The 22974-nt window shown below is 43.3% G+C and overlaps 1 protein-coding gene across 3 annotated transcripts in view; it reads left to right on the forward strand.

Moving 5' to 3' along the window:
* Window positions 1-22974, forward strand: part of ARHGAP6 (Rho GTPase activating protein 6) — a 360077-nt gene that overhangs the window by 171856 nt on the left and 165247 nt on the right. Inside the window, exon 1 of one of the 3 annotated variants that reach the window (XM_068422704.1) lies at window positions 8353-8388. The exons of the other annotated variants lie outside the window; for them this stretch is intronic. The gene's annotated coding sequence lies outside the window, so the exon portion shown is untranslated. Of the gene's footprint in view, window positions 1-8352; window positions 8389-22974 lie in introns of those variants that run through there. 3 annotated transcript variants of the gene reach the window in all.

Below are 22974 nucleotides of genomic sequence, written 5' to 3' on the forward strand. Positions count from 1 at the left end.
TCGGGGGAACATTTATGCCTGAATCATTAGGTGATTGAAGTTTCTTACTAGAAAACAAATATGCTTTTATGCTTCTGCAGCCTTCAGGTGAAAACAACAATGGACTTATAGCCAGGGAAAATGATGCTCGACTAAAACTCATTACTGCTCGAAGCCCTCAGAACTCCATACAGAACTCCATACAGTGAAATTGCAACCATACACTGAAATTGTAGCCATATCTCTTCTTCAGAGCAAAAACAGACCGTGAATGTAAATTGCTAGAGCACACTGTAAAAATACTCATTGTTAGCTTGGTGGACAGCCATATATACAAGTTTAAAATACCTCATAAGGAACTCGGTGTGTGAGATTATTACATGTGATTCCGTTTTATAAATACAAAAGAAGAAAGGTTTCAAAAGCCATTATTCACAGTAATGAGTAGAAATTTGCTGCAGTGGAAAAAGCCAGTTTGCTGCCCTTCAAATATTTCATTTGCAACTCCTTGAATCCGCTTCTAATCAATCCAGGAAAATGATCCCCGGGTTACAAGCAGGCTGCACGGAGTCTCTGGGTTTACGACTGTGAGAAAATCCTCCTGGGCTGTCCCACAGCCCAAGGCCCAGGCCTGACTCAGAGTGTGTGTATCTTTGGTTAAGTCCACCCAATGATCCAAACAAAGATCCAGTGATCCTGAAAATTCTGGGTTCCCATTTCTAATGGGGGCTACCTGGCATGACTGCTCTGCAGCAGTCTCCCCGGCTGCGGGGCAGGCTGCCTGCCAGGGCTTGGCACCGCTGGAGATGGCACGGCCCTGCAGCTTGCCAATGCCAAGACCTCAGGGCATCACAGGACTGTGGCAAATCCTAATTCCATAGCAGTGCCTGGGCTGGCTTTTTGGCTTCCCAGGCTCCCTGCCCTGGAGCTGAGACCTACTGGGATGCCTCCCAGGGACTGTCACTCCGAGGGCAGTTTGCACGAGTGCTGCCCCAGGGCTCAGAGAAGAGGGGAATTCTTGTGAGCCTCATTGCTAACGAAGCAGACTACTTCATAATTTGTCTTTTTCTGGCTCAAAAAAAGTATAAGAATTTACAGTTCACGAGAAGTTTTAAAATGTTGGCTTTAGACTCCATCGGATAGAAGTCAAATTTTGAAAAGCAAAGTTCCTTCTCAACTGGAACACTAGCTTTTCAACCAGTTCCAGTGAATACTATGAATAACAATATCCTGCCTCATAATTTACAGTTGAAATCCAGAACAGAAGAACACAAGGTCCATCTGCTTACATGATCCCCAAATTATTGACAACTACAAAAACATGATGTTTGTAACCACTTCACATATAGCCTGAAACATATTAAACAATGACTTCCTTTGAAGAGGTTTGTTAACATTATGAATATTATTATTGTTGGTCACAAGAGGCTTGGTCTTGTTCCAGTCTTGAAATAATTACTTTTACTCTGCAAAACTGGTTTATGAATTACAACATTAAATCAAAATGTACAGTAGTTACATTACTTCTTGGGAGGTTTTATTGTGTAGTTATTACTCTGCACACTAAATGGATTTAAACAATCTTATACTATCCACAAAACAATTTTGAATAAACTTTAGGTTTGTGAAAGAGCCCTTCCCCCTCCTAAATTCTTGTCAAATACCCAGATGGTAAATTTAGATAGAAGCCCATGCTTCTATCCATTGTTGATAAGCATTCCTCTTTGTAGTCAGAGCGAGCAAATCATGTACCTGTAGCCTATTTGTTTCAAGTTAGTGTTTTTTTGGATTTTTTTTTATATAGCTGAAATTTCTGTGGAAGTCATGTGTAATGAAAGAAAATTGTGCTTTTCTCCCTCTTGAATTCTTGGAAGACATTTTAGGGAGAAGGATAATTGCTAGTGAGAGCTCAGCCCAGTAATGTAGTATACGGGGAACGTGAGTTGCAAGGAGATAAACGAGGAAGGAAATACATAGAGATTTACCCGCTTTCAGGAACTAGAAAAATCTTCCAGTGAATTGTTGTTTTCCCAGATGTGTATCATTTACAGAGATGAGACTTCACTGAGATTTTTGGCTTGTATGCTTAAGCCCTTAAGCTGTTTTGAAACTCTAGACCTGCAAGTTACGTTCGCTTCCTTTTTTTTTGTTCATCTTTTTTCCCCCCCTTATTTTTTTCCCCTTATTCCTGTCTGCCTTTTTAGCTTGTTCCATCAGCAAGGAAAACCAAACAGTAAAAAAAAATCCAAACCTCTAAGCCTGAAACTCTGTCATTTATCTTCATACCAAGCAGTGAGTGGTCCCATTTATTTAAATTGCAGCCTTTGAGGAGAGAAAAAGATGGCAGGATAACTGTTAGTTTCTTATGCAACTTTAAAACCCGAGTGAATTCTAGTGACCCACAGGGTAAATGCTAATTTTTGTTGAAAAACTATTTTATGCTATGTGATAGGGTCATATTTTTAATTTCCAAGTTAGTAGTTTGGAGTTTTAGTTTAAAGAAAGACATTCCAGTGACTTTTCAGTGATGCTGAGGGTAGAGACCAATGTGTAAACATAAAGAATGTGAAGCAATTTAACCTTCCTCTGAAATACATATCTTTTAAATTTCTTTGCCAAGCTGCTGATAACTTATAGTGCAGCAATGTGCATAATCACATACAGAACATCATTGGCCTATAAATTATACAGTATATATACAGTGGCCTATAAATTAAACAGTGTAGTGATTTATTGGATGAAAAAATTATGAATGTGGTAACTAGAATTAAACACCTGAGTGACATTGTGGTGACACACAGGTGCTAACACACTCCTGGATGCTTGCTAACACACTTTCATTAGGGAAAAGGTTTCCCTTGTGATTGCTCCATTTCTTATACAGAGTGCTTACCAGAAGAGCTGGTTTTGGCCCCAGGGCACATTGTCTGGAGTCTCACCTTCCCCTGGGGCTACTTTTGCCTTGCTGCTGCTCCTTGCCTGGTGGTGCCACATCGGGCAGCAGCAGCTCCAGCAGCTCCAGCAGCTCCAGCTGACCACAGGCAGAGGGCATGGGGAAGAGTGGAGGGGAGAGTCCTCCTCTACATGCTTACTGATGCCATTCCTAAGCAAAACTGCTCCTCCTGCCCCTCCGCACAGCACAGTTTACAGGTTTGAGTTAGTAAACCGGAGTCTGCTTTGCCCTCTTGGACTTCATAGAGTTGGACAGTGTGGGAGCATTACGTGGGTGTGCAGCAGGGTGCAGTTCCTCTCAGCTTGCACCACCTGGTGCAAACACAAGATGGGTGTTTGTGTTTGGGGAACACAGGCTGCTTTGTATCTGCTCCAGAGGAATAAAGCACTAACTTCCTCTCCTCTAGTGTGAGCAACACTTGGGCAACTGCGCTCCATGAGACCTATAACAGTGTCGTGCTCTTCTAGTGCATTAGATCTCGCATAAAGGGGTTTCAGACATCTAGGAAATTACAGCGATAGAGTTCTTTCTAAATAGGATTTCTTTTGCCTGAGAAGATTTATGTCACTGTTGTGAAAAAGCATCTCTACGAGTGAGATGGCACTTCATTCTTCATGGGCATTGAGTACTATTTCCCTTAGTTCTGTTACAAACTCATGAGAAACTATCAACATATTTTGATAGGTAGCAAATAAATACTTTCAAAAAAAGAAAGAAGATAGTTCTGAACAAAGGATTTTTGCAGTGTATTATCCCTAAATTGTGATACCTTAGTTTTTAGTTCTTGTTTGTAGAGCTTTATGCATTTGATTTACTTGTCTGTCATCTTTTCTCTCTCTTCTTTTTGGGAAATAGACTTTAAACTGTAACTTGTAATGACCGAATGAACATTTGGCCAGAATAAGAAAAGTGCTAATTCCCTGAGGAAGAAGTGTGCTGCCAGTATCACTCCTGGCTCTGGTTCAGCAGCTAGAGGCAAGTCTTTTCCAGATTTGGAGTTAGCTCAGTGTGGAAGCTGCATTCATGTGCTATTAGAAAGGTCAAACAAAACAAGACCTTCATGCTTGCTTGAAGCTTTTTCACCTGAAGATGTCAACTGGTTTTTCACCTGATAAGTATGGCAGCCCCTGCTTTCCAGAATGAAAAGAATCAAGACACTGAGACTATTAAGGACTTTTCTGAAAGTCGAAGTGAGATTTAAAGGCTGATCCCATAGCTCGGCTCCCAGGTGGGCTTCCCCTCACTTAGCTGCAGATGCCTGAAGGGCAGACGTCTGAACTGATTGCCATGGACTCCCAGTGGAGTGAAGCAGGCCCTTCAATTTATGTCACCTATTTTAGATGTCTACTTGGAATGACATAAATTGTCTGCCAGATGCCTCCGTTTCTTCCTGTGGACTAGGGGAGCCTAGGGTGATAAGCCGAGATGTGGATTGTAGATGTTTACATTTAGGTGAGACAAATCCATTACTGCCAGAAGGACCAAGCTGGCTTCCCTCTCATCATAGAGTGGGTTTGGACATTTTTTCCTACCTCATCTGATCTGACATCAGACAGCTTGAATCACTAGTTCCAGGAGTCGTGGCAGAGAAGTAGAGAAGTCACTTCTCCCCAAGTTCATAATTGTGTGCTGTCTGCAACTGTTGTAGCTAGTTTCCTTTGTTTAAGAGCAATTGGTGTTGAGAAAGCACTCAGTTCATAGACTAATAGTGGAAAACCAAAACCTGGCTTCATTAAGGGTCAGCACAGTAAAATTCAATTACCTACTCATTTCCCAGCTGCTGTGTTGGAAGCAACTAAATTTTAGCTGAAACGTTGTTCATTCTTCCTTGCTGTTGTCAACAACAAATGATAAATAGGATAGGAGGAGTGAAGGTTTTACCGTAATCTACATTTGCAGGTGTAAAGCATCTATTACAGCCTCTTAAAGCAGTGTAAGGAACAACCACAATGGGAATCATGGAAAGCATTAAAAAAAAATGCAAGGAAGCAGTACCTCATACAATAGAAATGATTTAAAATGAATTACTGAATATTTTCCGGTTTATATTGTTTTTTTCTTGATTGAGTAGCCTTGGAGTGAATATGCAGGAAATTAACTGCTATGCTTTGTATCACCTGTTAAGAGAAGCTGACCTGGAAGGTTTACACTTCCCAAAGTGAGGTGCAGGCATTCCTTGGGTACCCGTTATCAGGTAGATAAAGGAGGAGGGAAATTTGGAAGGAACACCAGGGAGGAATCATAAATGAACGTGAATAAGGAAGGAATGTGAAAGGGGAAAAGGTAGTCAGAACTGCCGTGAAAGATCCCTATGTTAATCCTAGTTGCTAAGTGGCTTAAAAGAGGGACGGATGATTGCAAGCAACTGAGTCATACAGCTCAGTCGGTTACTGCTCATTGCAGGCCAGGGGTGTGCTCTAAATCCTGTGCAATTTGAAGTGAGATAGACTCCTTGGCCACCATAAATACAGTATAAACGAGCTTTCTAGTCACAGCCACGATAACCTGCTTTCAAAATCCAGAAAGCTTTTGTTTTAAGGTCGGGCCTTTGCAAACTCCTTCTGTAATTAGCAATTAGTTTAAAATTTGGTTGCTAGGTACATAAAAATCTTGAACTGTACTATTAAATTTTTGATAGCTGCAACTTATCAAATCCTTTAAGATTTTATAAATGAAATTACTTAAAAAATCTTTTCTCACTATTTTTCATATCGTGTGGACAGAAAAAAAACACATCTAGTAAACCTGCATTTTTCTGGGTTGACACCCGCCCCCCAAACTGTTAAGTTTTTGCCCATAACTCTTTCCTTGTCATCATAAAAAGTTCTGCTACCTTCTCTGCTTGCATATTCTTTATTTTCAGTCTTAGCTACACCAGTGTAAAAACCTGCCACTATTACGAAGGTACTTCTGCCCCCCGTATCCTGCTCCCAACTAGACAACCTCCTGCTTTCCTTTGTGCCAGCACACGTGTCCTCCCTCAGAGAGCTGATTCAGCCTGCCCAATGGGAAGAAAACTGCGCGCTGCCTTTGCCGTAGTGGTTTGCGACAAGCACGGAGGCAGAGGGAAGGGAGGTGGTGGCAGCTCGCGGGTGGGATGAAGAGGGTTACCGGAGCTGGACTCTCCGGTGGCAATGAATTGCTAGGTCAGATGAGTTCAACCTTTAGGCCCTCCCCTCTCTGGCTTCTCCCTCTGGGGCATTCCTCACCTTCCTAGCTTTATGGTTTTCTCCCTTTTCCTAAACTACTCTGTTTCATCCAAGTTTCACATCTCTCCCTTCTCTGGTCTTCCAGTTGGGGGTTTCTGGTCTCCTCCATAGTATTCTTTTCACTTTGGGGTGTCGATTGAAACATGCCCCCTTCATGTTTTAATCCTTTTCTGATGTTTAGCATTTCCTTTTTCATTGACCCTTGTCAGAAGATAGGGCTAAAAAGAAGGTGGTGATGCTGTAGAGCTTGAGGGCAGAAATCCTGTATGCCTCTCCTCAATCTTGTTTGCCTACGTTCTGTTGCTTTCTGTGGTCAAACACCCACACCTGCAGAGCAGAGGAAAAAACGTCTGGAGTCAGAGCATATGATGTATGTAGAGTTCCTGGGTTGAAACCATCTCCTTGACATAAATAAAAAGCAGAACTTCAGAAGGGAAAGTCAGGCACTCAGATCCTTTTTTTTTTTTCAACTTTTTTTTCCCTCTGCCTTCTTGGAGATCCTGATGATTTGAAATGTTTGATAAGTAAAGCTTCCTTCTGTTGGGTGCTGCTTTCCAATACATGCTCTGCAACTCCTGCCTCATTTTCTAGGAAGGGGAGTAGCACAGATTGTTCACTCGAGAGACAGAAATGGACTTTATGGGTAAATGCAGATATTGTATGTTTTGTCCATGCCAAGTTAACTGAAAATTATCTCCCTGTCCATGGGAACTCTTAAAAATTATTGTCTCTGCAATAGGAATTAAGATCCATGGAAGATCCAGAACTGAAAGCTCATTGGATACATCATCATCAGAGCACGTAAAAACTTTGGCTCAACCAATTTATCTTTCCAGCATGTATTTTGAGTTATTTTACAATTTTTTTCCCAAAATACTTTTTCTTTTTCCCCAGAAGAACTATGTTACCTTTGTTTATAGATAATGCAATGCGCTGGTAACGTTTGCTTATATTGTAGGTCGGAAACAGTAAAACTCATTAATTTCATATACGTCATGCAGCACTAGAATAAGGCCACTTCCTCAGAGAACAACTGAGAGTAACTGGGGGAGTTACTGTGCTAACAAAGATTTGTGCAAAGCATTGGAAAACTATTAAAAAGATGGGAGAGGGCCCAGGAAATCATCTCGCCTGTCCCTAGCCTCGCTCTGCTGAGGTTGTGCCTAACTGAGGGAGGTTTATGTATTTTTAAACACTTCCATTGGTGGAGATGCCATAGTCTCCCTAGGCAAGTCACAGAGAAGTCAGTACTAATTATAACACAGCAGAATGCAGTTTTCTTTCAGAATTTGTTTCATCTTCTACAGTTTGTGTAAATATGCATTCATAAAATAATGCATAGGCCGTGAAATAGCGTTTCATTTTTCAAAGCCTACGTGTCAAGGGATCGTGACCCATCCTCCCAAATCACGCAGCATAAAAACATGATTATAAAGTTAGTTTTATTTGTTCCTCTCTCCTTAACTTTTAGGTCTTCGCTTGCAGGACCGGGGCCGCCCCGCCGAGCTCCAGCTGCTGCCAGGGGCCGGCGCGGGCGGGTCGGATGCTTTGCCCGGGCGATGAGGGACGGGACGGCTGGAGCCGCCGCTCCCGGGCGGTCGGGGGCTTGGGGTAGCGCCTCCACGGGGCACCCCGCCCCGCGCCCTCCGGCGGGCCGTGAGCGGCTGTTGGGGACGACCCGGGACGCTCCAAGCCGGGCACAGACCCCCCCGCCCCGGCGCCGCCGTCTCCTCCCTCAGCGCTCCGGGAGCCCTGTCCCGCGGCGGTGCCCCCCAACCCCGCAGGGGGGAGGGTTCCCTCCGCCGCCCCGCCCCGCGCAGCGGGCCGGCCCGCAGGTGCGGCCGGGCTGAGCGCCGTGGGGGCAGGCGGGCGGGAGAGCGGCCCCGCCGCCGGGGAGTCACCGGCGCTGGGCGGGAGGACTGAAACCGCCGCCCCTCCAGCGGCGCGGGGTGAGCGGCGGCGCCTCCTCCACCGCCTCCTGCTGCTGCCCGGCTCCGCCGAGGGGCTGCCGGCTCCCGCGGCGGGGTGGGGACAGCCGGGGGCGGGGTGGAGGCAGAAGTTGCGAGGAGGCTACGCCGGGGCCCGGAGGCTGCCGAGCGGGAGCCCCGCGCCGCCGCCGTCTGAGGGCAGAGCAGCGCCCAGCGCCGCTGCAGCCGCCGCCGCGCCGTGTGGGGGGAGCAGCCCCTCCGCCCGCCCGCGCCCATGGGGGACTCGGTGTTTGGCGAGAAGCCGGCGCTGCGTTATGCGGTGAGTGCCGGGGCGGGAAGGGGCTCCGCGGCTGCGTGGGACGGGGGCTCGCCCAGCAGGGGACGGTGCGCCCACGTGTGCTAGGGGTGGGTGCGTCCGTGCGTCCGTCTGTCCGTGTGTGCGCACGGGCGCGGAAGCTGCCCCACGGCGCCGCCGAGGGTGAGCAGCGGGTCTTGGGGGAGGCCGGTGGCTGCCCCGCCGCCGTGGGCGCAGCCTCGGCGTGCGGGCGGGGCGCGGAGCCGGGGGCTTCCCTCCGCTTTCCCCTGTGGGAGTTTGGCGCTTTGCTGGATATGACATGAAAATATTTATTTTTAATATTAATAAAAAAGAGCGGGGTGAGACCCGAGGCGCGGGGAGGCAGGGCTGCAGCCCGCAGGAGCGGTGGCGGTGTGGGTCCCCGCCGGGCGGCAGCCGGGGGCGCGGGGCGCTCTTGCCTAAGGAGGCGCCTCGGAGGAGTCCCGGGAGCCTCCCCCGCTCCGCCGCGCGCGTCTGTCCCTTCTCACACAAACGGACTGACGGGGCGAACCCCGGCACCAGAAGTGCTCTCGGTAACTGGTTCCGGCACCGCTCCCGCTGCATCTAAGATAATAACACCATATTTTAGTATTTCCTTCACAAGAGGTTGTGCTGTTGAGAAGCCACTTCCTTTCTACCAGCCTTAGGAGCATTTTCTCGGTTGCTCGGGCAGAAAAAAAAAAAGCCACATAAAAACAACCAGCTGCCTCCTCTCCTGAAGTCATAAATAAATGCTGGCACGAGTAATAGTAGCATGCAAGGTCTGACGCTGCTCTCGTTTACACTCATGTAAATAACAAATCATTTTATTGCTGTTGTTGGAGTTACGTGGGAATTGTCAGTCAGAGCAGGCTTGCATTTCTGGTCCTGGTGAGTACGGCTGCTGGTATTGCAAGATGGGTTGTAAGTGTATCGCTTGTGAGATACGCTGAGATGTGCTTTCCTCGCTCAGTTCAGTTTGAGTCCTTCAGTATTGACCATTAAATTCAGTTTCTTTTTATGCCTGTTTTTTTAAACCTTATGCGAAAAGTTTAGAGTAGAAGAGGTTGTTCAGGTGTTTTTTGGGGTAATGTCTGTCTTTGTAGATACTTTTATAACCACTCAACTGTAGGTACTGGTGTGTTCAGCTACTGTAGTAATACTATAGCTTTTAGAGGTAATGGTATATCGGCTGAAATAGTTACATAGAAGCAAATACATTTTGTATCATGTATGAGTAGTGACACTGATTTCACTGGCAAGCTAGTTATCGTGCATCAAATGATTTTGAACCTCTTCTTTTAATAGGGTGGTTGCCCCATTCATATTTAGACACATAGGAGACCAGTGCCAGTCACGTCACGTGCTAGCTCCGTGAAACTTTTATTACTTCCTGTGATTGTGCTTGTCAGTCTACCATTAACTATGAGTTACAAACACATTATTGTTTCTGTCAGTTGGGTATCAGTCCATTTTCTTGCCCACAGCCAGCAGTACATAGTGCATTAAGTTCAGCAGGCATGCAAAGAAAAAGGCAGGATGGCCAGCCACCACAGATGACCATTACCACTGTTGTAAAACCACTGCTCTTTGGTTGCTGTATACTGCAGCAAAGGGGAATAATACTTTAAAATAAAATAATTTTTACTGTTTTAAGATATATTTCAGTAATAAAGTAACAACACATATATACATCTAGGAGATAGGTGATTTTTGCAGGTGATGTTACTGGTATGTTTAGAGAATATTGGTCTGCATGCTGTGCATTATCCATGCATAAGCTTAATGTGAAGTCTATGAATAGCCTAATTGAAAACAAATGCTTGTTGACCTGAAAATAAGCTAAGAATTTAGAGCTTTGTTGGATTGAGGCCGTAGTAATTACTGCTTAAATGTAACTTAGTACCATTCTCGTTAACTTTGCATAGTTGCATGGTGTAAATACAAATCACGTTTTTAGATTGTTTTGATAACTGTGAATTAAAAATTATAAAGTATTATAGTATTTAATGGCAATTAATTTATTGGCAGAAGAAATTATAGTGATTTCTGTGGTGGGCTTTTCTTCTGCTTTTCAGGACTGATAATTAAAGTTTCATGACTTTTGTAGAAGTGCATAAGGAAGCATCTGCGTTAGCACCTTGGTTCGCATCAGCAGTGTGCTTTTGAAGGGAGTCTCCTAGCCTTCCCCACTCGAGTGCCTTGGTTTGTATCTCAGAGCAGTCCTGGAGCATGGGAACTGGCGGATGTGCTGCTGCTGCCCAGACACTGAACTGGGGGATGTGCTGCTGGTGCTGCCCAGTGCCTGGAGGGTATTTGGGCCTCAGGACCAACCTAGAGTTAGCTTGAGTGTAAACTTCATATGGTTTGGACATTTGGTGTTCCATACCAGCTCCTTGGCTCTGCGGTGTGCTACTGGCAGTGCAACGTGAATGTAGCCATAAATCAACAGGGATGCCATTGCGATTCTGAAGCTTCGTAGCATATTTGCAAGCATAGCTTATACAAACGAAGACCTTAAATTAAGAGTGTAATGTCTGTGGGGATGATCACATAACATATACCGTGTTTGATCCAGCATATATTGTGAAAGGGATGACTAATAATTATGTCACAGTTACACTTTGAACTCAGCGTTAGTGTTGACTCACCAAAAAGCTCCACTAGGCAAAGAGGTAGTTTTAACCAGCTGAAACATTTTTTCAATGAAAAGTAAATTAAAAGAAATCAGCCAGCTGAAAATGAATAAAAATATCTTACTAAAAAAAAAAAAGGAAGAAAAAAAAGAGGGTTACACTTGCATTGAGTCACAGAAAAGCTTTTTCCTTTTCCTCCTAATATCTTTTCACCGGCCCAGAGACCTCTCCCTTTCTGATATTTATATCTATATAGTATTTTTATGAAAACTTGTCGGAAGTTAAATAGTATCTCATCCTCATGGTATGTTGCCTGACCAAGCTGTACCTTTAATTTTTAGACGTAGGTTAGTTTTACCAGCCTACTAATACTACGGCTGAATTCACTCTGATTTACAAGCTATTTTTGGTATTGTGGTGTTTATAACTGATACTAAGATCCCTAAATGTTCTATGAACATTTTTCAAATTATTTCATTAGGAGGGATGGTCACCTTCCTGACTTGGGATTTCTTCCTATAGGTTCCTAAATTCATATGTTGTTTTTTTTTTTTCATCTTAGCAGCAGTTACAGGGGGAATTAAAAGCTGCTTCATGTATTTAGGCTGAAACACCAGAAAGCAATATTGTACTTGCTTTATTTTAAGAGATCCATTGGTAACTTGAAATGTAGTTTTTTACATATGTGAAGAAAAGACTCAAAATAGCCTCAGGTGTTGCACAACCAACCATCCCCTCAGCGGTCCAAAGCAGGAAGCTTGAAGTATGATCTGGTTTGCATATAGCCATTTTAATCTTGGTGTAGCATCTGTAATCTTGTTTTGTCTTGAAACATTTACCAGAATGGATTTCCCTGAAGGGAGAGAACGTTTGCCCTGATGAGGAAACTCTGGCTGTCTTTAACCAGGAGAAATGGGGAGGAGCTGGGATTGGAAGTGGCTGCGGTGACCTTGTGGGGTAGTGCGGGGGATTCATTTGGAGAGAAGATGCGAGATTTTTCCTTGGGGCCAAGAACTGGCAGTTCTGGTAGCCGAAGCCGGGGGGATGTGTGGGTCCCTGGAGGACACAACTATGAGTTAGTTTAAACCTCTGAATCTATCACTGAGAATGAGGTTGCCTCCAATTCAGATGTGGGAGAGTATTTTGGGAAAAGAAGGGGTTTTCCCTTCCTCCAGCAGTATTTGGGGCATTGTCTTGTGTGTTGGCTCAGCCTGTGCCCAGCTGACCCTTTGCTGGTGCGGTGGGTAGGGTTACTGCTTGCTCTTACCATCTTAAATCCGTCAGTCTGCGCAGAAGGATGGAGGAAACAAAAGAAACCATTTGCAAGGGAAACTGACACTGGTGAACTGCAGAATGCCTTCTGGAGCACAGAGGGAATTAAAAAGAGGATAATAGATATTTTCCTCCAGTGTTCTAGTTGTAGTAATGCTAATTGTTACTCGTAACGAAATTAGATTACAGAATAGTTCAAAGTGGAATAGTGAGATTAGTGGTGACACTGTAAAACTGGAAGCTAGGACTGTAAAAATCTCTGTGAGGAGGACCCAAGCACTGACATCCTCCTGTGGTCTTGCTTGCGTTTTGCAAGAATCCACTTTTGAAGAGTTGCTTGCCTTTCTGATTTCAAGATGTTGCCTGATGACTTGAGCCTTCAGCGTCTCATGGATTTTTAATAACAAAATTACGTGCCGCAAGCAGACCACATTTATTATAGTGATTGCAGTAAATCCTACAAGTAATTTATCTTACAGGACTAGTAAGCGTGCTGCCTTCACCTAGACTGTTTGTCTGGTTTCTCTCTCTTTCCAATGGGCTTGCCAGCAAGAAGCAGCGCAGGAGCAGACCAGACTGGTGCATATCCAGATTAACTTCAATGTATGTTTGCAGTCAGGTTTGGTGAGGTGGAGGACCGGTTGTGGGATTTGGGCAGTGCTCGACATGAGCGTAAGTTCTTGCCCATCAGGCTCTGTAATTTAAACATCTCCGCTCCATAGGAGACAGCTGCATGTTTTCTCATATTCCAAGTACTGAAAGGCAGAGTTAACTAGTTCAAAAAAAATTAAATCACTCTGTAGGTGTTGGTTTCTAATTAGGAAATTGTGAAGAATACTTCCAACTTGATCAGATAAGCAAGTTACAGAAAAGGCAGTTAGCAGTAGAGGAATGGTTAAATGTCAGATTTCTGGCACCTGACTCTAGGATTTTATTCATCAGAGGCTTATGCTGACCTCATGCGTGTTGGACGTTTTGCTGAAGGAATATGATTTCCGATCGCTGTTGAGCCCAATCCTTCATTCTTCATTTGGGTGAAATTCCCAGTGACGGTGATGATTCGTGCTTACACTTTTGCGACATTTGAAAGTGCTTTTATTCCTAATCTTTAAAGAGCATATATAAATATAGGAAATGAGCACTATTTGTCGCTCAATAGTGAATACCAAGGCCAAGCTTTGATTGGGATTGATGGAATCTGAAGTGAGTCCAGCCGGCTTTTATCTGCTGTGCAAAGCAGCCATGAGTTAATGCTGAAGAGCCAGGATGAGGGGAAGAGAGGAAGCGAAGAGTTCTTGTGTGTCACAGGCTTTTAAAAAGTTGCAGGAAGTAGATTTCAGTTCAGATCAAGTCATATCTTTTACAGTACTTGAACTCTTAATGCATTCCTGGGGTCCTCCACACACACGTGGGTATTAATGTCCTTTCTCTCGTGTACAGGAGAAAAGATGGGGGCAGATGCAGGCTGAGTTTGACAAGGCTTACTAGGTCAAGTGCAGAGCCATGCTGATGTGGTCGTATTAGTTTGCCCACAGGTATTGGCCAGGCATAGATGTGGCCTAAGATATGAAGAAAGTAGCCACCTCGTGCATAGACAGCAGGAGGTAAAGCTTCCCTTTCATTTGATTTCTCTGCCTGTCTTTCCGTAGTACAGTCTATCGCTGCAGAGCAATTACAGTTCTTATAATAGTACTTACAGAGATGCTGTTTACTAAAACTCCATGTGAATGGAGCTTCAGGGTTTTTATTCAAAGAGGCACACAATCATTCGGCTCTGATGTGGTGGCGTGCTTCCTTGGTGCAATTTATGCTGATTGCGCTTCTCCAAGAGGGGTTTTAATCAACCAGTAACAGTCCTTCATAAAGCTGCTGGATGAGTGAGGTTTTGTGCTCACAGTGCTGAGGAAGTCTTGTCCGAGCAGCAAGGTCACACGTGGCCAAAATCAGCAACCTGTGCCTGGCAGGAAGGTTAGCCATGCAGATGAAGTGCAAGACGAGAACTGAGGATTTTGGTCTCTGTCATGTCCTTTTTTGGTGATTTTTTTGAGCAGGGTGCTTGTCCGGTCCTTTTTTATTGTTTATTTTTCTGCAGAAATGCTTCTCTTTCTGAAAGAGCTAGCATGTGGAAAAACATGCTCACCTTTAGGAGATGTTCAGTTGTGAAGGGCTTGTGATACAGAACTACATTTAAGTAAAAATGTTGGCCTCCATGTGGTCGATAGTCCCCTCGCAGGCTGATGTTTTTTATTTCAGTTCTGTTTCTCAGAACCTTTTTTTAAGTTTGGAAGTGGATTTTTACATTGCTTTCAGCCTGAAGAGTGAAGCTGTGTAAATGGAAGATCATTGAGGTCACAGATATATTTAGATACTTGATTCTACTTTTGTTTATCTTCAGTTGCTAACCAGTTACCTTTTATACCCGAGTGTCTTTGCATGGTACTCTGAAGAAGGACGTTACTTACTTGTGATACTTGTTTCCATTAACGTAAAAATAGTATTTTTACTGGCCACAGCTCTTCAAAGCTTAATTTATTTAGAATTTATATTCCAAATAAAAAGAAAACGTAAGAAACAATCTTTTACATTACATGCTTACAGCGTCTTTTGAACACTTCTGAACTTCTTTCATTTGTCTCTGTCATTCACCGAGTAGTGTACTTGTGCAAGGGCTGTTTGCTGCTCTTGTTCTAGTGGAATACCTGTACCTGCAGCAAAAATACAGCTGAATTCTCAGTGCCTTGGAAGAAATGTACACAGAGTTCAAATTTCACACTATTCCTGCCTTTCTATATTTGAGAATACAGAAAGCCATTTCACTCTGTGCAGTGAAATGGTTTCTTCTTGTCTAGGGAATAAAGGAGGTGTGCGTGCATTGTGTTGCTTACAAAAAGAACCTGACCATCTTTCTGTAGCAAGCCTTGGCTGACGAATCCATGTGGTTCACATTGAGTTTCTCTAAAGGGGAGTCAAATCTTAATGCTCCCTTGGGAGATGCATGGGTCTTATTGGGCACGGCTGACTCGAAAAGTAAGTAATGTTTTTATTCTAATGATTACTGTCTAAGTGTTATTGACAGTGCACAGTTAAAAGGATTTCCTGAATCTATCCTCTACTAAATCAAAAAGTGTTAGGAATTGCTAATAGGGAATTGAACATTTAAAAAGACGGCAGTACTGTTCAGTTGCTAAAGGCAAAGTAAGGAAAGTTTGGGTTTTGTTCAGGCTACAGTGCCCTCAGGTATGCAGGAAAAGTAAGTGCTGATCATAACTACCTATAAGATAGTCTGCTGTTATTTCATAGTTGGATGCTTTACGTTTTTGAAGCAGGTGGATGAATCTTTGGAAATGATACTGAAGGCTGTTCGATATTTCATCATACAATTGAATCGTTGACTTTTAAATAACATCTTGTATGTATTTTTGTGCATTACTTTTATCTGAATCTGATTATTGATCACCTTTACGCTGCCATGAGCGTAGATGATCCTATGATTTTATGACTGCTACTATGCTGTGTAATTCCACTAGATTAGAGCAAGTCTTCACTGTTTTTATTTACTGATGATCACGTTTTTTTGAAATCAAGCCTCTTGAATGGCTAAGTGTGTCTATAGGTACCTGATGTGTAGCACCCAAACTTCAGCCTGAGTGTCTTTGTCTCCTGAAACTTGCAGTTATTTTCTTTTGGTGTTGATAAGGGTGTAATATTTGCAAAGGTTTACATATTTAGAAAGTTGGTTGCATTGCCTGGGTTGTCAGATTTGATTTAGGGACCTAAATTAGGTGGTGTTTAATATTGATTATTTTCTCCTTCTGCCTGTTAGTTTGTAAAAGCTCCTGTTATGCTCATCTATATGTGACTTGGCATATAGATTCAGTATCCTTGCAAGCTGAAATTCTCATTTGAGTAGATTACTGTATTTTTTCCAGTCTGGTCCTATTAATAAATATCCTGAGGCTTGCAAAGCACTTTGTTGTTTAAACACAAGCTGTGGAAAAGAGTCTGAAGATAATTGTTTGATGGATGGATTTTAAGCTTGCTTAAAAACTTGGAAATATGTTTATACTTTCCAGGTGGGGTCCTGAATGAGCACAGTATATAGTGCTATCTGTGTGACAACCAAACCAAACCAAAAACCAAAGCCACAAACAAACTGTGTAGGAAGAAAATCTTAGGTAGTTGCAGCCTGGTCCTGTTCTTGCCGAAATATGTCCCGGCTCTTGAAACAGATGTTGAGTCCAGCTTTGTGCAGAGGCCCCACCCTCTGTTTCCTTTGGCAAATTGTCTCGCATTCCAGCGACCCTCTGGGCAAAACATCCTTCAATTGGTACTGTGGCCTTAAATGTTTCCTTTTTTCCTCTGTGGTAAATTGTTGGTATCCTACATCACTGCAAGCTGTCATTAATGTTTGCACACCGTGATTACGTATCCCTTTAATGTCAGCTTTTGTAGCTGCACGTGTTGAATGTTGGAAATATTCCCCATTTCTATGAAAGTTATCTTAAATAAAAGCAAATGAATGTTTTATTTTAGTGCAGAGTATGGTACTGAGGAACTTGCAGCAGAGCATCGGAGATTTTATTGGTTTGCCAGCAGAGAACTCTATGCGTAATTGGGGAAACCCCTGATTAGCTGGTTGCTTCCTCTCCCAGATGTCTGTTTCTGTGGTCTTTCCTTGTGGGTGCTTTCGTATGCCGGTTCATAGCCCCTTCCAGCATCTGAGCACATCTGGACAAATGGTGGAAACATGTGGTAGGAGAGAAGGAGCAGGACTTGGCTTTTTACTGGAGGGTGGATGTCTTTCAGAGTTGAAGCTGCTGAATCTCTTGCTTCTTGTGCTGTCTGCAATGCCTTGCAAAGGTAGGGGTAGGAGCAATGACCAGGGGGGTATTGTTTCAACCCATGAGAAGTAAACATGAAATTCAGGAGCTGTCCCTCTAGTGAGGGATGCGAGATCACAGAATCACAGAATGTTAGGGATTGGAAGGGACCTCGAAAGATCATCTAGTCCAATCCCCCTGCCGGAGCAGGATTACCTAGACCATATCACACAGGAATGCATCCAGGCGGGTTTTGAATGTCTCCAGAGAACGAGACTCCACAACCTCTCTGGGCAGCCTGTTCCAGTGTTCGGTCACCCTCACCGTAAAGAAGTTTTTCCTCGTATTTATGCGGAACCTCCTGTGTTCCAGCTTGCACCCATTGCCCCTTGTCCTGTCAAGGGATGTCACTGAGAAGAGCCTGGCTCCATCCTCATGACACTTGCCCTTTACATATTTATAAACATTAATGAGGTCACCCCTCAGTCTCCTCTTCTCCAAGCTAAAGAGACCCAGCTCCCTCAGCCTCTCCTCATAAGGGAGATGTTCCACTCCCTTAATCATCTTCGTGGCTCTGCGCTGGACTCTCTCTAGCAGTTCCCTGTCCTTCTTGAACTGAGGGGCCCAGAACTGGACACAATATTCCAGATGCGGCCTCACCAGGGCAGAGTAGAGGGGGAGGAGAACCTCTCTTGACTTGCTAACCACACCCCTTCTAATACACCCCAGGATGCCATTGGCCTTCTTGGCCACAAGGGCACACTGCTGGCTCATGGTCATCCTGCTGTCCACTAGGATCCCCAGGTCCCTTTCCCCTACGCTGCTCTCCAACAGGTCTGTCCCCAACTTGTACTGGTACATGGGGTTGTTCTTGCCCAGATGCAGGACTCTACACCTGCCCTTGTTATATTTCATTAAGTTTCTCCTCGCCCAACTCTCCAGCCTGTCCAGGTCTCTCTGAATGGCTGCGCAGCCTTCCGTTGTGTCAGCCACTCCTCCCAGTTTTGTGTCATCAGCGAACTTGCTGACAGTGCACTCTATTCCCTCATCCAAGTCATTAATGAATATATTGAATAGAACTGGTCCCAGTACCGACCCTTGAGGGACTCCGCTAGACACAGACATCCAACTGGACTCAGTCCCATTGACCGCCACTCTCTGGCTTCTTTCCTACAGCCAGTTCACAATCCACCTCACTACCCGATCATCCAGACCACACTTCCTCAGTTTAGCTGGGAGGATGCGGTGAGAGACCGTGTCAAACGCTTTACTGAAACTTTACTGAAACTTTACTGAAAAACTTCTTTACGGTGAGGGTGACCGAACACTGGAACAGGCTGCCCAGAGAGGTTGTGGAGTCTCGTTCTCTGGAGACATTCAAAACCCGCCTGGACGCGTTCCTGTGTGATATGGTCTAGGTAATCCTGCTCCGGCAGGGGGATTGGACTAGATGATCTTTCGAGGTCCCTTCCAATCCCTAACATTCTGTGATTCTGTGAAATCAAGATAGACCACATCCGCAGCTTTACCATCATCTATCAGATGTTCAGGTCTTGAGAAGATGTACGTTATCTTGATGACATATTTTCACTGGACATATGTCTGACGTACACCTGCATAGCTCTCAGCATCATTTGGGTGACAGGTAGTGCATCTTAACACTTCTGTTTGTTCAGGAATAGAAGATGACCCTTTGTAGTAGGGAGCTGCTGACTTGTGTCCTTGTAACCTCAGAGCTGAATTGCCGCGGTGCTGCATGCCTGGGGCGACTGTTGGAGGAACATTGGAGACTGCTGCTAGCGGAGGTGTAGCACCATGTAACAGCTGAGCGTTGCATCCCTTGCTTCGACTTGCGTGTGTTGTACAGAAGCGTAAATCATCCAGGAGCAAACTGCAAAAGATTTCACCTACTCCCATGCGTTGTCACGGGAGGCTGTGAGTAAATCCTGTTCTCAGCGTGTCCTGGCAGTTTTGGATTTAAAGCCACTGGGTTTTCCAGAGGCGGTTCATAGTCCCTCTTCAGCAGAAAGTGAACTCCTCCTGCTCAGTTTGTTGAGCTTCAGGGCACGTAGTTTTTCCTTTAAGGCAAGGATTTCGCTGGTGCATCATTCTGGCAGGTAGCTGGTTCAGTTCTGCTTCGTTTTCATGTGGCTAGGTGAGCCCACAGTCGGGTGTTCTGGCTGGAAGAATTGAAGTCGCTAGTGATGGGCTTTGTTTTCAGAGTTAACGAGGAGCGTCAATATGAATTCTTCTATAAGTATTTATGGATTTTATTTTTTGCATGTCCTTGTCCTGACGTGTATTCAACAGGTCTGATTTAGGTTGATGTAAATCTGAAATTCAGTCTAAGGCCACAGGAAAACAGACTAACTAAATGCAAAATTGAGAACTTTATTGCCCCCTTACCTGTTGTCTTCCAGAATGCATCTGCATTTTAGTGAGCATTTTCCATGTGTGACTGCGCAGCCCACGTGAAGCAATGTCAAATTCTATATTTATGGGAATTTAAGATAATAAAAATGTTGTAACAGGGCAGAATTAATCTCCATCAGAATCACAGAGGAGAAAAGGGGTAAAAAGAGTGAACTGTGCAGTCCTTCTCTGTAATTGTACGTTACTGTCAACTGCTTTTTGTTACTAAATTTAACAAGGAGAGTGTGAGTTGCTTACATTTATTTACAGAAGAGATGCTCTTGTCCTTTCTGATTGCCGATCAGTTGACAATTTACTTTCTGGCTAATTATTTTTCTACTGAAATTCTCCCTGCTGTGAGTTCTCTAATGGAGAATAATTGTCCCAGTGCAGGTGATTTGTGGCATCCGAAGTTGTCCTTGCAAATGTCTAATTGTCTGATAAGAGCTGTGGTCTTTGAAAGCATTCCTTCGTATGAGAAGTTTGGGAGCCTTTCTGCGTGAATGTGGAGAATTTGTCTTATCAGTGATGCTGAACAGAATCATATATTTTACTTCTGGAGAGGGCACGTAACGTCTGGAGAGTATTTAAATCTTTCAGTGCTAGAACAGCGTTTCTGGCTATAAATTGCAGTTGTCATAGTGTGCCTACCAGACTGTAAATGAGACTGAACTGGAGTCAATATTGTGGCCCTTCCTGCAGTGGGATGAATTTGGGTTTTCCCATACTGTGTGTCACACCATTTTGTATCACTTTTCATTTATGCATTTCCATCATCCATTTAAAGTCATCTAATTCTATATTTGCATCTGTGTAGGCTTTCTGAAACCCAGGTAAGCAAGATGTATTTTTGTGCTGTTAAATATGTCATAGAGGCATTCAGACTTCTTCTGTGAAGTGATGGGAAAAAAATGACACTTCAGATTCTCAAATTTTTGTCTTTCAGTGACTTTTAGGTCTGCACAGCTGAATTTGAAAAGGTGCCTTTGCTAGGAGCCAGCCCGGTACATTTAGCCAGCTGAAGCCTCGGGCTGTGTGTTGTGTTTTTTTTTTTTTCTTTCTCATGTGGTGTTGCCAATACAAAATACCCAGTAATTGTTACTGTGCTGCAAAATTCTTTCAGTGCTGTTGTAACTCCTTTTTGTCTCTGCAGGGCTGAAAATGGTGAAGGGCAGTATTTCTGTCCATGGAGTAAATAGAGAGTAATTGAAATGCACACAGAGCACATCTGACGAGCCGCAAGCTGCTGTTTTGTTGTTTTGTTGTTTTTTTTTTCCTGTGTCTTGAGCATAACCCTGAAGTGTTTGGCAAGAAATATGACTGCCAGGAAGCCCTTACAGTTATTATCTATGACTATAAATATGGTACCTGTTACCTTAGCTTGTATGTAACATTAAGCAGAGTTTACTTATCTCTTACTTTTGGCTTATTTTGTACCAGTTATTTAAATCACTTGCCCTTTATGTAGAATTCATGCCTGAAAAAGGAATTCCAAGTGAAGAAACATCATTGAATTCCTTTCCTTTAGTAACATGTTCCTGAGGATGGTTTTTTGTTTATTGCTTTTTTTTTAAAGATCTCTTAAATTCTGTCTCTTGCAAGAAAGTGAGAAAATGAACCATTGTGAAATACAGATGCTCTGTCAGTCATCCACAACAGTTCTGTAAAAATTTTGTACGAAGTACATTATCAGCTCAACTGATCCTGTACTGTTTCTGATGGAATATTTACACTTTTTAATCAGTTTTCTAGTCTTCACTATGTCTTTGGTGTTAAAATAAATATAATGCAATTGTCTATTGACAATTATTTACTTTCGTGTATGAGGTTTTGCAAATTAGAACATCCCTTTCACCAAAAGTCACAGGAATAGCAGGGTTTTCCGCTTCTCCCAAGTGGTATGTCTGTGTTCACACTTAATTTGCCAACACACGTTCTCCAAGATAGGTTTGTTAGAACTGAGATCTTCATGCTGGTTTCCTTTGTTAATTATATTTCCTTTAATTTTGCTGGTGTCATTTTGCAAGGTGGGGCTTTGGTTTGAACCCTTCAAATTCACTTGCGCTGGAGGGCTCCAGCTGCGAAGTTGTAAAAGATTGATGTTAAAATGATTCCCTCTGTTCTTCTTCCCCTTGTCTTGTGTGTTAGTCTTGTGTTTGAGGCGCTTGTATGTTTGATCTCTTATCTAACAGCGTTCCTCTTGAGGGTGCCAGGCCAGGCTAAGTCAAGATTTTGTTTCACACGGATGAATGTTTTGTTTACAGTATATATTACAAATGCTCTATCTGACGTTTTCTGAAATGCTTCAACTTTGCTCACACTGAGGTCTGGAGTAAAACAATCTTCATCTTCACTGAAAGCAGAGTTTGGTCATTGCTTCTGAATATCCCAGCATTTGCATGGCTGCTTGACAAGGGTGAGGATGGTTTCAGTGTTCTTGGAATTAGTTATGTGGTCTTTGTTTAAAATAAGTTTTCATCCATTTCCCCTTTCCATTTTCATTTATACATGGCCTCTCTTCAGCTGCATCATTCTATGTGTGTAGCCCCAGGTGCCCCCCTCTCCTCCCCAGCACAAAAAAAATCTTAGGTGATACCTCTTTCTTCCATGCGGGCATCTGAATCATCTGTTAGAAATTATGGGGTTAACTTGTACCTCTGAGGTTTGTTTTAGATTCTGTGGAAGCCCAGGGGATTTTTGAATCTGTTTGGATTTTTTTTTTTTGGTAGGTTTTTTTTTTGTTTGCAAGTAGTCCAGCCAGTAACTTATGTCTTACAATGAAAGCTCAAATTGTGGAATAATTGGACTTTTTCCTTCCCTATAGTACCTTTTATACTGTTCTTATGTCCTATATAATTATTACAGTTGAAAACATGGGACTTTGTCAAACACCTTTTATCAGTATTTTTAGTTCTCAGGAATTCAGTAATTCTGTGATCAGAAGAAATTTGAATCCTATTTCTGTTCTTGATTTCATTGAAACATCACATCCTATAAATTTCCTTGAAAATCATTGACAATGTGTACTGCAAAACTTCAGAGTTCTTTTTGGATGAACTGATACATTGGTGTATTCTGTACTAGAGAGACTAACACTAAAAATATGTTTCTTTAAAAGACAAATTGCAAACATTTATTTTCTCTCTGGCCATTAGCACACAGGTGGAGTTGGAACACTTGAAAGCAAACTGTTGATCTGAAACATACCGTGTCATCTTAGAGCTATTTTAGTTAACTACAAATCAGAAACAGAGTATACCCCTGTTTGAGCAACCATGCCAGATCCTTAGGGTAACCTTTATGTTGCCCCTTCTGTTTCGTAGTTTTTAGTGAAATCAGATTTATAAACTGGTATGAGCAGAGCTTGTATGTAGCTTGCTCTGTAAATTGTTTAATGTATTTTGGTGCATTCAGAGGTAATAGCGTTGGGAGCGTGTACATACGTCCTTGGT

This window comes from Nyctibius grandis, chromosome 2 (genome assembly GCF_013368605.1).
Source record: "Nyctibius grandis isolate bNycGra1 chromosome 2, bNycGra1.pri, whole genome shotgun sequence".
Lineage (NCBI taxonomy): Eukaryota > Metazoa > Chordata > Aves > Nyctibiiformes > Nyctibiidae > Nyctibius > Nyctibius grandis.